The sequence below is a fragment of the Patagioenas fasciata genome, chromosome 1, assembly GCF_037038585.1.
Source record: "Patagioenas fasciata isolate bPatFas1 chromosome 1, bPatFas1.hap1, whole genome shotgun sequence".
Lineage (NCBI taxonomy): Eukaryota > Metazoa > Chordata > Aves > Columbiformes > Columbidae > Patagioenas > Patagioenas fasciata.
In genome coordinates, this window is record NC_092520.1 from 24,674,991 (window position 1) to 24,689,305 (window position 14,315).

Here is a 14,315-nt window from a genome sequence, read left to right on the forward strand (position 1 = left end):
ACTCTTATTTCCTTAAAAATCTCAACACAAATGCTTTTGCAACCCCTGCCGCACACCCTGTCTTGCTGATTTGATAGTTCTTTTGAAGTTTATGAATTTTAAATGTTTTTTAAATGATCCATCCTTTTCTGTCCTCTAATAATTACATACTCAGATGTGATGAAGTAATATTTTTTTATTTTATCTGGCCTTGCAAAAACATCAATTCTGACTATGCTAACACAGAAGTCACTAGTGAAGTAATTTTACTTCTGTGTATGTGACTAGTAAAATACAGTTTATGTCTCCTTTTTAATAGAAAAATTAGAGAAGGGATAGAAAAGAGCCACAAAAATAATCTGAGAATGTGAAAAAAATAATGAAAACCATAAAACGCCCAAGCTATTTAGTGCCTTTTTTTTTCTTAAAAAAAAAAAAAAAAAAAGACTGAGCAGTAACTTGATTACAGGGTAAAAGCACCTTCCTGGGGAGAAAATAGTGAGTACTAAAGAGCTCTTTAATCCATCAGAGAAAGGCATAACAAGAATCAATGACTGGAAGCTGAAGGCAAACAAATGCAAATGGAAATAAGGTAGAAAATTTTTAGCAACAGGCATGATTACTACTTGTATTATCCTACTACCTGAAAGGCAAGTCATGGATCAGGACTCCCTCACACTAGGTGTTGGTTTAAAAAAAGAACAAAAACAAAAACAAAAACCCAAAACCCAGAATCAACCAAACAAGAAACAACCAGAAAATAAAAACAACCCCTGCCAAAATGTTACAAACAATGGATAACATGAAGTAACATAATAAATCAGTGATAATATTATCTGATATGACAGGCAGAAGTTTGAGGCCATGGTTTCACAATACAGAGTGTTGAGATGAGATACTGGCTTAAAGTGATTCTGCCCTATCAAGACTGATTCTTTCTGCTCCCACAATTTCTTGACAGCCGCAAAACTTTGAAAAGTGAACCTTATTAGAAAAAATAAAGTGTTAAACCCAGGGTTTTGATATTTTCCTTTACAACAAAATGCCAGTGGAACTGATGTACTTTTGCAAGCTTTTTTGTTTTTATTAATTTCTGTGAATGGCTTGACCAAAGCTTTCCTAATTGCTTGTATGTCTCAGTATCATCTCTGGCAATCTTTACAGGACATTTGAATTCACTGCATTACTTGTGGGAAAAGACTACATAATGCAGAGAAAAATACACAAAAGCAAGGTGTGAGGTTGCTTTGTTTTCCACATAGCAAGTCACTAGCCCAGTCACCCAACCTCAAGCATCCTCCATGGATAAGGTAGAACATGAACAAAAACTGCAACCTAGCCCATAGTCTGGCAAGATTTATCAAAAAAAAAAAAACAACCAACCAACAAAACCCCAAAAAACAACTGTCATCCTAACATAAAAGATAAACAGATGAGCTTGTGATTCCCATCATGACTGCTCTGGCAGTGGAGTCTACACTCCATCCTTAGTGGCTTACAAACACCATAGGCCACTAGAGGTTGACAGGGAAGATTAAAGGGGCAAGCTGAGAGCACTATTTTCTATTATAAAAGTTTTTGCTACCTATTTTTGAGATCAAGGATCATATGGATCAGTCCTGAAATTCATCTGGTAGAAAACTGGGGAACTTGAGGAGTGCCTCCTCTTATTTTCTAACAAAAAAAACACAGATGGGAGAAAACCCCACCTTTGATTTCCATGTCTTTATTTACACTATTAGCAGACTATAAGAACAAGCCACACACCCCCCACATCTATTGCACTGAGAAACTCTGGAGGAGCTCCTCTCTTGTGCTGGGAATGCTGAAGAGAAAACAAAAGCTAGGGTAAACTCTCCCCTCATAGTCCCTGAGACTCGAAAGTAAACTGGGTATACCCCCGGCGTTTACTACTCACCTTTCTTCCCTCCCTTCCTCCCTCGAGATGACCACCCTCCTCCTACCAGCTGATGTTCCGTATTCCACTGAGCTGAATGTTTATGTTCACGTGCTAGACAGGGACACAGTTACAAACAGATATAAAAGCATTCATTTCTTCTTGTTCCTTGTTAAAAATACTTCAAGCTCTAGCTATAATAAGCTACATTAAAAGAATGCTATTTCATTGCAAATTTTAAATACTTAATAACAGTATTTGACCTCATCCACTCTGCTGAACTTTTCCACAGGACCACGGCCACCTTCTGTGTCCAGGACTCACACTGTTCCGGAAATGAATCAGGGTTGTGTATCGAATTAGATTATTTATAGGATGATATATGTGTTTGCTCCAGAAGTTGTGCAGAGAACAAGACAGACAACTACAGGAAGAGAGCAATGGGCATGTGGTTAAGGCAGTTGAACGCCGCACAGGAACACTCGGTTCTCCCTTTGCCATCAGCTTCTGTGAATGAGGAGCAAGTCAGACCACGCACCTTGGCAGGTGGCCACCAACCTCATCTTCCTCATTTTCTGGGAATCCAAACAGAAACACCTCAGGCCTTTCACACAGAAATGCAAAGCAGCTGATCATACTGGAAGCTTTGGCTTTTGAGGGAGAAATGGAGCTGGAGGCACAAGGTTAAAAGGCAGGAGAACCCAATTAATATAATAAACTTCACTACTGACTGAAGGAGTAGCTCAGTTTTCTCCTTGGTCAAACAGGACAATGGTGCTTTTCTGTTGTTCTAGGAATATGCAAATAATTAATCAAGTACTGTGAAGCTATCATTGTAATCTACAAAGGAAAAAAAATGAAGGTATTTCTGAATCTCTGTATACGGAGAAAGTTTTGGATCTTTTAATCTGTTAATTATGCTGTATTGCTATATGCTTGTTTTTAAAAGTCCATATAATGTAAATACTAACATGCACAGAGATGGAGCATATCCATTTTCCCCTCAAACTCTATTTTTAATGTGATTTCGCAAACTCCATTCCAGCCTCTATCAGGGCTATTTAACTTTAGTATTCACAAAACTGCAACACAGTCATATGGAATAGGACAGGGAACATCACTCAGTGCAAACTAAAGACACTCTCTGGTTCCCAAAAATAAAAATATCCTCACTCTCAGCTGTCATGTAACCACAGCCACAGAAACAGAAAAAGCAACAGGAGAGCAAGTAAAAGAGCCTTTTCCTACTTATTTTATTGGTTTACATGACAGAGTATCATCATATTGAAAACTTTCAGTAATAGCAGGCTACTAAGAAAATAGCACATTGCAAAATAAAATAAAACAGATGTAATTTGTACCCAACAAACAAAACCAAAATATATTACACCAACACCTTTAAAAATGATCTGAATAAAGTGCCAACAGTTACTCTTACTTCAAAATCTGAGTTAAGAGAAATACCACAATGACTGAAAACATAGGTGATGATATCCATTTTAGGTACGAAGCTGTTGCATGTGAAGATACAACACAACAACCATGGCAATCACGAGTTTCTAGCACAGGGCACAACTGAAATATTTCAATGATGTCTGACAATATCCCAAGCACGCAGTGTCTGAATGCTACTAATATAGATGTGCAGACTCAAAGACAATACCATTTTGTAGGATAATTTTCGTGAATTAGAAGCAAATAGACAGGGGAATAAAAGAGAAATTTACGTTCAGACCTACAATCAGATCTTCAGAGTAGGAACTTGCAGTCATCCAGAGTCCCATCAACTCAGTCAGGCCCCGTGGCTATCGGGGTCCGTTTGAACAAATTCAGTGGCAGAATTAGGGCCTAAATGTGTAAACGGAAAAAGGATGCAACAGGTAAAACAGTGCGCAGCTCTAATTAAAGAGGCACCAAACTAATCACAGAAAAATAATCTGAGTGTCTACACCATTTTTACCACAAAATGCTGCAGCTGCAGGAAAGGCTACAGCGATATCGTACATCAAGAGCTTTATACAGCATTAACTGATCACAGCATACTCCCCTTCAGGAAAACACGAGTACCTCCAGCGCATTTGCGTGCTGCTGCTTTTTCATATTTATATATAATTAGTTTTATTATTTTAAAGAGAGTGGTCTAAAAATCAATAAAGGTGGTATTTTTATATTAATCATCTCTTTATTTCTAGACATAGATTTTTAGCCTCTCAGTAACATGAATATAAAAAATGAGATAATCTTACTATATTTTAAAACACTGTCAAACTGACAAAGTAATATCATCACTACAAAAACATTTACCGTTATGCCCATCTGAAGCTTGTGAGAAGTTCTGGCTTGGCACTGAGTGACATGAAGTCACTTTTTATGCTGATGTTTCTCCCTAACATACTAATAGAAGCTCACAGTAGCACCCACCTAGTATCATATACAATTGCTAATGAGAAAATACACTATCTCAAAATAATGTCTATTTTATAAGGAGGTTTGCCCACTGAGACAGAGGCTTTAAGACAACAGGAATGTGTGACAGCAGCCGTGAAGACTCTAAGGAATACCAAGTTTACGATGGAACAAGCACACAGAGCCACAGACTTCATCGTTGAGTATCATGTTGGTTTTCTATTCACTGTGGACATGAAGATGGTTTTTGCCGAGATGAGAAACTGACTTTATGTAGAGTACTTTTATATGAAGATACGCAAGGCAGACATGATTTCCAAAATTTGTGGGAGAAGGCAACAGTTTTGTTGTCTTAGTGCTGGTGTTAGCTCAGCATAGCTATCAAAATATTTATTTCCATTTAAAGTTGAATTCCCACTTGTATGCCACATGTGTGTCAGAAACCAGTACGATAAAGAACCTGTAACACCATATTTGGAATATAGCATCATATCTTGGTTATGTCAAGAGAGCTACAGACTAAAAATGGGCAGCCTCTCAGGAAGCCCCCCGGGGCAGGGGGACAAAGTGCCCCCCAGCAGAGCTCTGCCTCGCTGTGTGCCGGAGAGGGCCCAACCTGGCGATCCACGGGACACCAGACCTCCCGTCTCAGCTCTCCCCACCGGCTGTGGCCATTCAGCATTGGGATCTTGCAGACGTACTGAGCGTTTTGTTTTCAGACGTCTGGCATGCCAGAAAGTGCATTTGCTCACAAATTCATGAACTCAAAATTTTTAGTGAGCAAAAAGTCATTTACTGCCTTACCTGGCCAGCACTGCTCTTTTTCTGAATAACCTGACACTACTGAAGGGCTATTCATATCAAATTCCTTTCCAAAGAGTTACATTTCTGAGTAAGTGCAATTTTTAAATTTCTCTTTTCCAAGCATACTACATACTTTAATATTTTAATCTGGACACTTAACTATTGGACACCCAAGACTATCTTTCTTCCGCATCTTGCAAAAATGCATTAACAGTTCATATTTCTACATCTGATGGAAATGCAGGTATCACCAAAATAATAAGAAACAAAATAAAAAGTTGTTTGATTTTTTTTTTTCCTTTGGGTTATGCCTCCTTGATACTACTGTTGCCCCATCTCTGGTTTAAGTGAAAAAAGCCTAGAGACAATTCTAATTCACATCTATTTGCTAGCATGCCCATACGACTATACACCAGTTGAAAATTAGCCAAAACCAGATGTTATTTCCTCTGCCATTTCTCTGGTCCCCACTTCTCAACCTGCAAGTTCTGGGACATGCTGAAGCGGGAAGGAAAGGATGACTGCAGCTGGTACAGGACCCAGCTACAAAAGCCTCAAGCAAACTGAAAGCTTCCTCCTGCTGGGGAGAATTCTTACACCATCAGCCAGGACCAGAATTAGGAACTGAATCAACTTTATTTTACTGAAGTACGATGAGTATAGTTATTAGAAGACTTGACTTAATAACTTAATTGTAAAGAAATTACTGTACCCAGTGTTCATTATTACTTTAAGACAAATAAAAAGATCAGTGCCTTCCCAGCAAATGCAAAACACACTCATCATGCTAGCCACCCCACTGCAACATTACCAGTCAAACTGGACAACTGAAGTCCAGTCCTTGGTGGCAGGTGGGGAAATATTCTAAACTTGGGAAGCAATTGTAAGAGTAAACAACTCACAATTACTTTTGATGACAGATACTTAAGGTTTTCATATGCACAACTTAACTGATGGTAATACATACAGAGCTGCACAGCTACACTGTCCTCCTCTCTATTGCTCTGACACATACCTCTAGCACCACCTTAGATCCCAAATTTACTACAAAACCTCAGATTCATATTAATAATTTGCAGATACTTTCAGTGCAACATTCCCAAGACAGTATTTTTCTTAATTCTTCCAACGAATTGAAGCATTCGGTCAGGTTATCATCATCATTGCATTTTGATTTAGCAACATTTTTCTCTCTGCTTTTGAGCCTGATCTTGATTCAGAAAACTGCTGCGAAGACCCTTTTCCTGGTCGATTACTTGGAGAACGCACCGCTGTCTTCACAGCTCTCCCTGACTTCTCTAATATCTGTTACTCATCCTGACTTTCAAGGCCTTTCCTTGCTTATCACCACTGCACCTATTGTTCCTTAGGCACCGCCAGGAAGCCAGCTGTGGTTTGCTTGCATTTGAAGCAAGGCAAATTTTCATGAAACAAAGCTGAAAAGACCGTTAGATCATACTGTCCGATTTATTGTGTTGGGCTAAACACTTTCAAAAATCCCCACTTCTTACTGAAAAATAAATTTGGAGATGATTCTTCTATCTCTTCGTTCCTATCTCCCACCTCTCATTCAGTGTCAGGAGTTCAGCTTCTAGCTCCTCTCTCACCCACATTATATTTTCAAACCTCTTACACCTTTTCCTGTTTTACATCTTACACTTTAGGGAAAATCCCTTAAATATTTGAAAATATACTTAATTGCACTTCTTCAAAGCCTTCTCTGAAATTCAGTTTGCTAAGAAGCCCCTACAGCCCCTATGAACAAAGTATGTAATAAGAAGGTATATACGCACCTCAATGCCCAAATAAAACTATCTTACAACAATGCAAAAACAGTCTTACAATGCTATCAAGTATTTTATTAAACAGTATCTGACCATGTAATTATTCTAGAATTATGCACACATGCCACGTAGAAAATGCACAGTTATGCACCACCTTTGTTATTTTCTAAATTTCTTAATGCTTGTAACAAAGCTCTGGAGTATGGCTGGTACCAGTTGAATTCTCTCCAGTCTGAATGACAGGCAAATCCTCAAGACAATTCAACACAGTGAAAAAGAAGGGAGAATAAGAGTGATGGGAAGATATATGTGAATCCAGAATGCATATAGAATTTTTGGTAGATGAAGCAGGATGGAGGACACAAACCATGGAAACCCTTGTCATATGTGTGACAAAGTGTCATAAGCCATTTTCTGAAACAAAGAGAAAATGGTAAAATGTAGGACTCGTAAGGTGAAAGTCAGAAATATAAGGAGCAACTTCATATATGCAAAGAGTTCATGCCCCACAACACATGCTTCTCCCTGATATACTTATTGAGCTTCAAACATACCCTATTGAAAAGGAGATTTCAGTAACATGAAGAAGGCCCCTAAAGCACAAAATAAGGAAACAAAAGCCCTAGATACATCCTACATGATAAGAAAATATCTGAGTCTCCGAAAACATGTTTATTGCCAGGAAAAAAGATAACAAAACATTATGAAGGAACAACGAGCTTCAAGAAGTTATTTGAATCAAACAGGACCCTCACGCAAATTTGTAGATCTAATCCTAGTAGAAACAATAAGCAAAAATCATACCAGGCATCGTGTACAAAAGAATAACAGAATAGAAAAACTACTACATCTGATAATCTAGTTTTGACTCTGGATCTATTCATTCAGATAACAGAAGTTCTTTCGAAGTCTGAAATAAGAGAATAATTCCTCCTGAAGCTAACAAACAAAAAAACCCAAGACATAGACAGTCATAGATTAAAACCTGATAAGTATAAATAAGGAAAAATATTGGATTAAATGACCAATTTCAATATAACAAATTGGCAAAGAGTTAAATGCAAAATGTCTCAAAATAAAGGATTTGGTCCTACGTTATGATATAGTTGTTACTCATCCAGAAAATGGGGTGTGTGAGTACCATAGCATAAAATACAGATTTATTTAGGTTACTCAGAATCATGGAAAACTGTTAATCTAACCAAAATGAGTAAGTGGGCCCCAAAAATGTAAAATCAAGTTTAAATTATGACAGATAACAAACACATACTAAAATAAAACCAAGAGAGAAAACAGACTGTGTTTTATGAGGTTTCAAATTAAAGGCGCAACTGTAGGGAACTTAGTGTAATAAAACTCAGTATGTTAGGCAAGGGCAAGGTAACAGCTACCTACAAAATCTCCAGGTAAGTTGATGTTACCTACTGACACTTGTTCTCTCAGACTGAATTCACTCACACTCTCATGCTCACTCACAAGCACCAAGACTTATCCGTTCAAATGCTCTGGCCAGGATAATTTATGTGCAAAACAGACAACAAGGGCCATCACCTATTCAAGTCCTCACTCCATTTCAGGAGTTGCTCATAAACAGCAATACAAAAATACAGGTTTTTTGAGCAGATCCTTTAGGATATCCTTCAGGAATCATCAGCTGTGACAAGGCAGTCCTTTGCCTCAGGATCTTGTTCACTTCACCTTTCAGAAATCTTAGGCCATGTTGCTGCCCACTGTCTGTTTTCCTTTGTTTGGAATATAGGTCTCACATGTATGCCTGCAGTAGTCTCTTATCCTATTTGTCTAGCAGGGAAAAAGAATGTGTATGTGATACACTACAGCCTTGTTGCCTTCCTCCTGCTGTTAGGATGCAAGGTCTTCCACTGGCAAGTCACCTGTGCTGTGGCACACAGATACTGCTGGGAACGTGTCCTGGAAAGAGTGGCTTTCTTTATCAGTACAGGACATTTCTTTAACCCTTTGTTTTGCTCTTTCACCTTATGCTGACACACATATTTCCATCCATGCTGCACTTATAACAATCTTAACACTTCTGTTACTTCTGCCTAGTTTTACGCTAGTTAAGCTTGCTGATGCAGATCACTGTGGAAAGGATACATTTCATACTTCTACCTCATCCTTCATTTACCGTGTGCTCCCCTATTTTCCTTGCAACAACAGCTGCAGCCATCACTGCTAAGTCTGCTCAGGGAGCAAACCAAGAGAAAAAAAATCAATCCTTTATGGGTAAGACCAGAGTTGCTTTTTTGAACAATGTAGTTCCATGCACTGCATCGCCGGGGCAGATGAATACCAGCATCAGGTGCAAGGGAGGTGGCAGGACTGCATCTGGTTCATGAAGTCGTTCACTAGACTGGTTATGTTGTAATGGGAAAGAGCAACAGGTGCCTTGGGCTCAGGAAGGAACCAGGGCACCACTTCAGCATTGGTTCAATATGCCACTACACTCAAAATAAAAAAAGAGGCTGCTTAAATGTAATGGAAGAGAATTAGAAGAAAGCCAGTGTAATAGGATTATAAAAATCAATGCTGTGACCTTACCAGAAAAAAAAACTATATGAGGTACAGGTCACCTCTTCTCCAAACAGACACCAAAGAATTGGAAAGAGTTCAAATGTGAACAATGATAAGCATTAAAAATAACACATGAAGAGAAACTGGCAAGCTTAAAATCAAGAATGTTATGAGTGGACATAAGAAAAAACAAATGCTCCAGATCAAACATTCCTATTCTTCCCGTCTTATAATGCAAGAAAAAAATACTGAGAAACATCCGAAGTGTGAAAAATTCAAAACTGATCAGTGGAAATATTTTTCATGGCATATATAATTTATTAATACTGATTATTAGGGAAATTCAGTTAATAATGTAAATAAAATGTCCCTATTAATACTGGTATAAATCAAACCAGTTACTACATAAAGAAATCAGGAAGAAACTTATTTGGAGTTAACATCAACTAAAGCGTCAGGATGTATTTACTGGTGAAGAAGGAAACTATTATGATTTAAGCAAATATGATAACTCCTGTGTAAAAATATAAATAATAAGCAACTTGATTTCACTATTGAACTTTTATTCACAACCTCACACTAATTTTTCCTACAGCTTGCATTAACTGCTATTAATAGCTCATTAACAACAGCATAGTGATAGAAGATTTTGAAACAGCTAAAGTTTGGACACTTTAAGCTCTTACATAAATAATAAAGACAAATACGTGAAAAACAAAATCAGCGTGGTTATAAACTCATTTTTTCCATCCCTGCAAGTTCTACCGAAAATGTATTTTTCCTCATTTCCAATCACATCTAGTTTCTTAGAAGTTTATTTTTCAAAGACCCAAAACTGAAAGTTTTTCCCTCTTAACACTTTTTTTTTTTTAAAGGATTGTTTTAACACACATTCTCATAATAGATCTTGCTAAAAAGCACCCAAAAAGTGACTACTGACTAGCTCCCTTGTTTGTGGGTGATCAGAAGTAGCCTGAGTACTACTAATTCCTTAGTACGTCACCACTATACTGCTTGGCTATCTTCATTAGGTCATCCTGGTTTAGTATGAAATGCATATTGTCACAGCATATACTAGAAAACACATTACCCCCTTGTATTAGTCATTACAAAGACATACAGAAAATTATAAATCTTTCTCAAAGAGCAAAGAATCTTAATTTTATTAAGACAGGCAAAGAAAAAAAAATTAAAAGAGCACAAGGATAGGGCTTTGTATATTTTGTTTGAGTTTTTTCCACTGCATCTGGGAAGGTAAAAAGAACATAATACAGTCCAAGGGTGGGGAATAGAGGGGGAACAGGAGGCTGCAAGGATGAGACTTCATGGTTTAGTCAGTGGCTGGGTCAGGTAAACAGGGCAGACATCAGTGGCTGAAGCTACACAGAGTACAATAGAAGGTTCAAATGAAGATTTAAAAAGTCAATAATACAGACATCACAAAGAACCAGAAAGATTGCCTGGGAACTCCTCCTCAGAGAGAGAGAATGGAGCTGGTATCAGGATGAGAGAAACTGAGACATTTAAATAGCTACATAAACCTTGTGCCGTGACACTTGAAAATAGGCAAGGGTACTGGTTCTCTTAGAGAAGAGAATTTCAGTTGATGTAGAGCTGTGGGTCTGAGAAGACCTTACTGTTTGCAATGACAGAAAAGTGGTCTGGAATGAAAGCAAGAAAACAGGTTGCAGAAAGGCAATACACAGTTTCTGAATCCAAAAGGCAACATACCTCTTATCTGTGTTCCAAAAGTAGCAGACCATTCACCACCAGGAAATCAGAACATAAAATTTATTCTCTTTGTTTAACTTACTCTGTTTGACAGATGACACAGACTGTGAACTTGTGAGTAAAAGAATTGTTGCTTGCCAGATTTACCTCTCAGTTGTATAACCCATTGACAAATATTGACCACTTTCTAAAATAAAAGGAATAATTTGCTTTTCTAAAGCCACTTTATTCTATACCTGAAGTTATGTGTTCAATATACATAACTTTAAATAAACTTCACTGTACGTTTACCCGCAAAGTTGCCCCCCTATACTTTTTTCCTTTTAGAGGGTGGACAACTGCAACAAACTAAATTCACAGGGAAGGCGGCATAAAGTAACTTCATTTAGCTGTGAAGGAATTTCTTGTTAAAGTTGTTCCTTTGCTTGTTCCTATACTATCAAAGCTATTTATTTGGCAATAGCAGGTTTTGGACTGAAACAGACATTGCCAAACTTCTTGTTGATGATAAATGAACAGCTTAAGAGAGCCATTACTTTGTGACAGGCACTATAGAAGCCAAGTGTTAGATAATACATCAGCTTTTACTCCACTTTAATTCTACTTTAATGATCAGAACTCTTTTATTCTTAACATCTTGTTTTAAATATTAAGCTTCAAAGAGTTCACCAGGATACACAGCAGCTACTGTAAGAATAGAACACCTGTCTTGTAGTGTGAATATCATGTAGGCATTAAGCGGAAGATATTTTAATATTAGCCAAAGAATATTTTTGAACATGAACATTTGCCAAAATCCACTGTGTATCCAATTAAAGGCAGATCTAAGTTTATGTTATGTATGCACAAGAGAAAACTGACCTTAACAAAGCAATGAAACCACTTCAACTCACACGGCAAACTTTCGTGTTGTACCGATCATTTGGTCTGGTTATTGTGGAAATTATTTTCCCAAAATGAACAAAATATTTCTTTCTGTTTTAAATACTTTCATCTATAACTATTTATCCATCTCTTTACAAAGTACACAGAAGCTCTAGGCAGAACCATGTCTTCCATTCTAATACATGGCACAGAATGACATATGAAGGCATGTTCCCAGCACCAAACAACTCTCAGTGCCCTCTCATCTGCATTAGAAAAATACTTAACTACAGTATTAGCAGAAATATTACAGTTATACAAGGGCATGCCAAGCACCAGCCTACTTATGGAAAGCACAGTTCAAGTACACTGTGGAAGACAGCTCTAGGTCTGAAAAGCTTACAGCCAAACCAGACCGCACTACGGAGCGAGGCTAACCCAGCCCTGGGAGCGCGGGACGCCGCAGCAGCACCCGCGAGTCCGCCGCCTGCGCGGAGCCGAGGAGCACCGGAGGCAACGCGGGAACGCAAGGGCGGCGCTGGCGAGGAACCGGGCGGTGGGCGATGGGCGGTGGCCGGCGGGAGCGGCACCGCGCGGCCATGAGCGTGCCCGCAGCGCGGGCAGGGCGCGGCCTGCGCGGCTGGCAGCCAATGGGGAGCGGGCGCGCCGCCCGCCCCGCAGGCAGCAGCTGGGCGGCGGGCGAAGGTCGGCGCGCCGCCGCTGGCTGCTGGCTCCCGGCGGCAAGGAGTCCCCCGGGTCCTAATGCCGCCGAGCGGCCGAGGCCGGACGGACGCCGCTCACCTCCTGCCCCGCCGTGCGGCGGCCCCAGCCAGCGCTGCTGCAGCTGCCTCCGCTGGCGGGAGTCACCAGGCGATGCCCTGACCATCCGAACCGAGACAGTTTTCCGACCGCACTGCCAGCTGGCCCAAGGCAACATGTGATTCGAGTACTGCTCTTAAGAAGGACCACCTAAGGCCACTTGAACATGCTCCTGTGGTACACCCCGTGTGCTGGGTGACGGGCAGAGCTGTGCACAGCCACGGGTGAAACCACCACCCCGGGAGAAAAAGACTAAAGGATTCATCAGGAAAAGGTCAGTAACTTCAGCTCCTGACATCAAACCTATCTAGGCTTAAAAGAAACCCTGCATACATACTTAAAACTCAGCCCCTAAATTTAACCTTAGAGCTGTACATCTTCATCACATAACAAAGGTAAAAACACTCTGAAAGAGGTGGAAAAGCGAGAGTGGGATTAAAACTGTACATGCTGCAGTCTATATTATTAATAGTAAGATTCCAGAAATCTCTTCTGGCAAATGAAGGAAGGACCTTGACAAGCCAAAGGCTCAGAAATAGAGAACTGCGGGAAGAGCAGCTTGGGTGAGGCAGCTTTTACACCTGTAGGTGTGGAATACACCAGCATGCCCGGTTTCTGGCTTGCTGTTGCTACTTAGGTGTATTACACACAAACACAGCTTTACAGGAAGGCAGAGATACTGCCCTCAGTGTCAACACCCCATCCTCTCAAACACATCAGTCTAGCCGGACTGGCAATTTTTGGTGTACTTTTACTTTGCTACCTCCTTCCTCTCCTTGCCTATACTTCAACACCACTTGAAGATGAAACAGTAATATAATATTTTGTTACGGTTTTATACCTTTATTACTCTTTTGCTGACACATCCTTTAGTGACCTGAGATGACCTGATATGGGGTGCTAGAATAAGAAACGGGATTGAAATTGCTACTTTTATTGGCATCCAGTGTTGCCCATGAAAACTGTAATCAATTTTCTTAGTAGATACACGTAATTTTCATTAATGTGTCTATAGTCTTCCAGCCTAAACCAGAAGAGGGATAGATAGACCGGCTCCACATCAGTGGAAGCAGAGCTAGGTGAGCATCAACAACCTCCTCCTGAAAAGGAAAAGGGATGTAGACAGAAGGACTCACACCCACTGTACAACCATGAGAAGTATAAAGTGAAAAATTTATAGGAAGACCCCTCAAATATGAATGTATCTATTAACTTTGGCATAAAATCCTCTACTACGCATTATGCATGGTAGAGTGACACCGTTATTTAAAAGCCAAAGTACCTGACTCACAATGTTGTATCTGTTCTGTCACAGCAATCTGTCTTCCTCCTATCAAAACCACAGGTCTGTCATCTAGAGAAAAAAAATTCCGGAGCTATGCACATATTTTCAATATACAAATCAATGGAGGCTTACAGTAAATACTATCATGTGGCACATAGGAAAAAAAAAATCCCAAAGATTTAAAACAGTATTGTAAAAATTTTACTTCACTTAC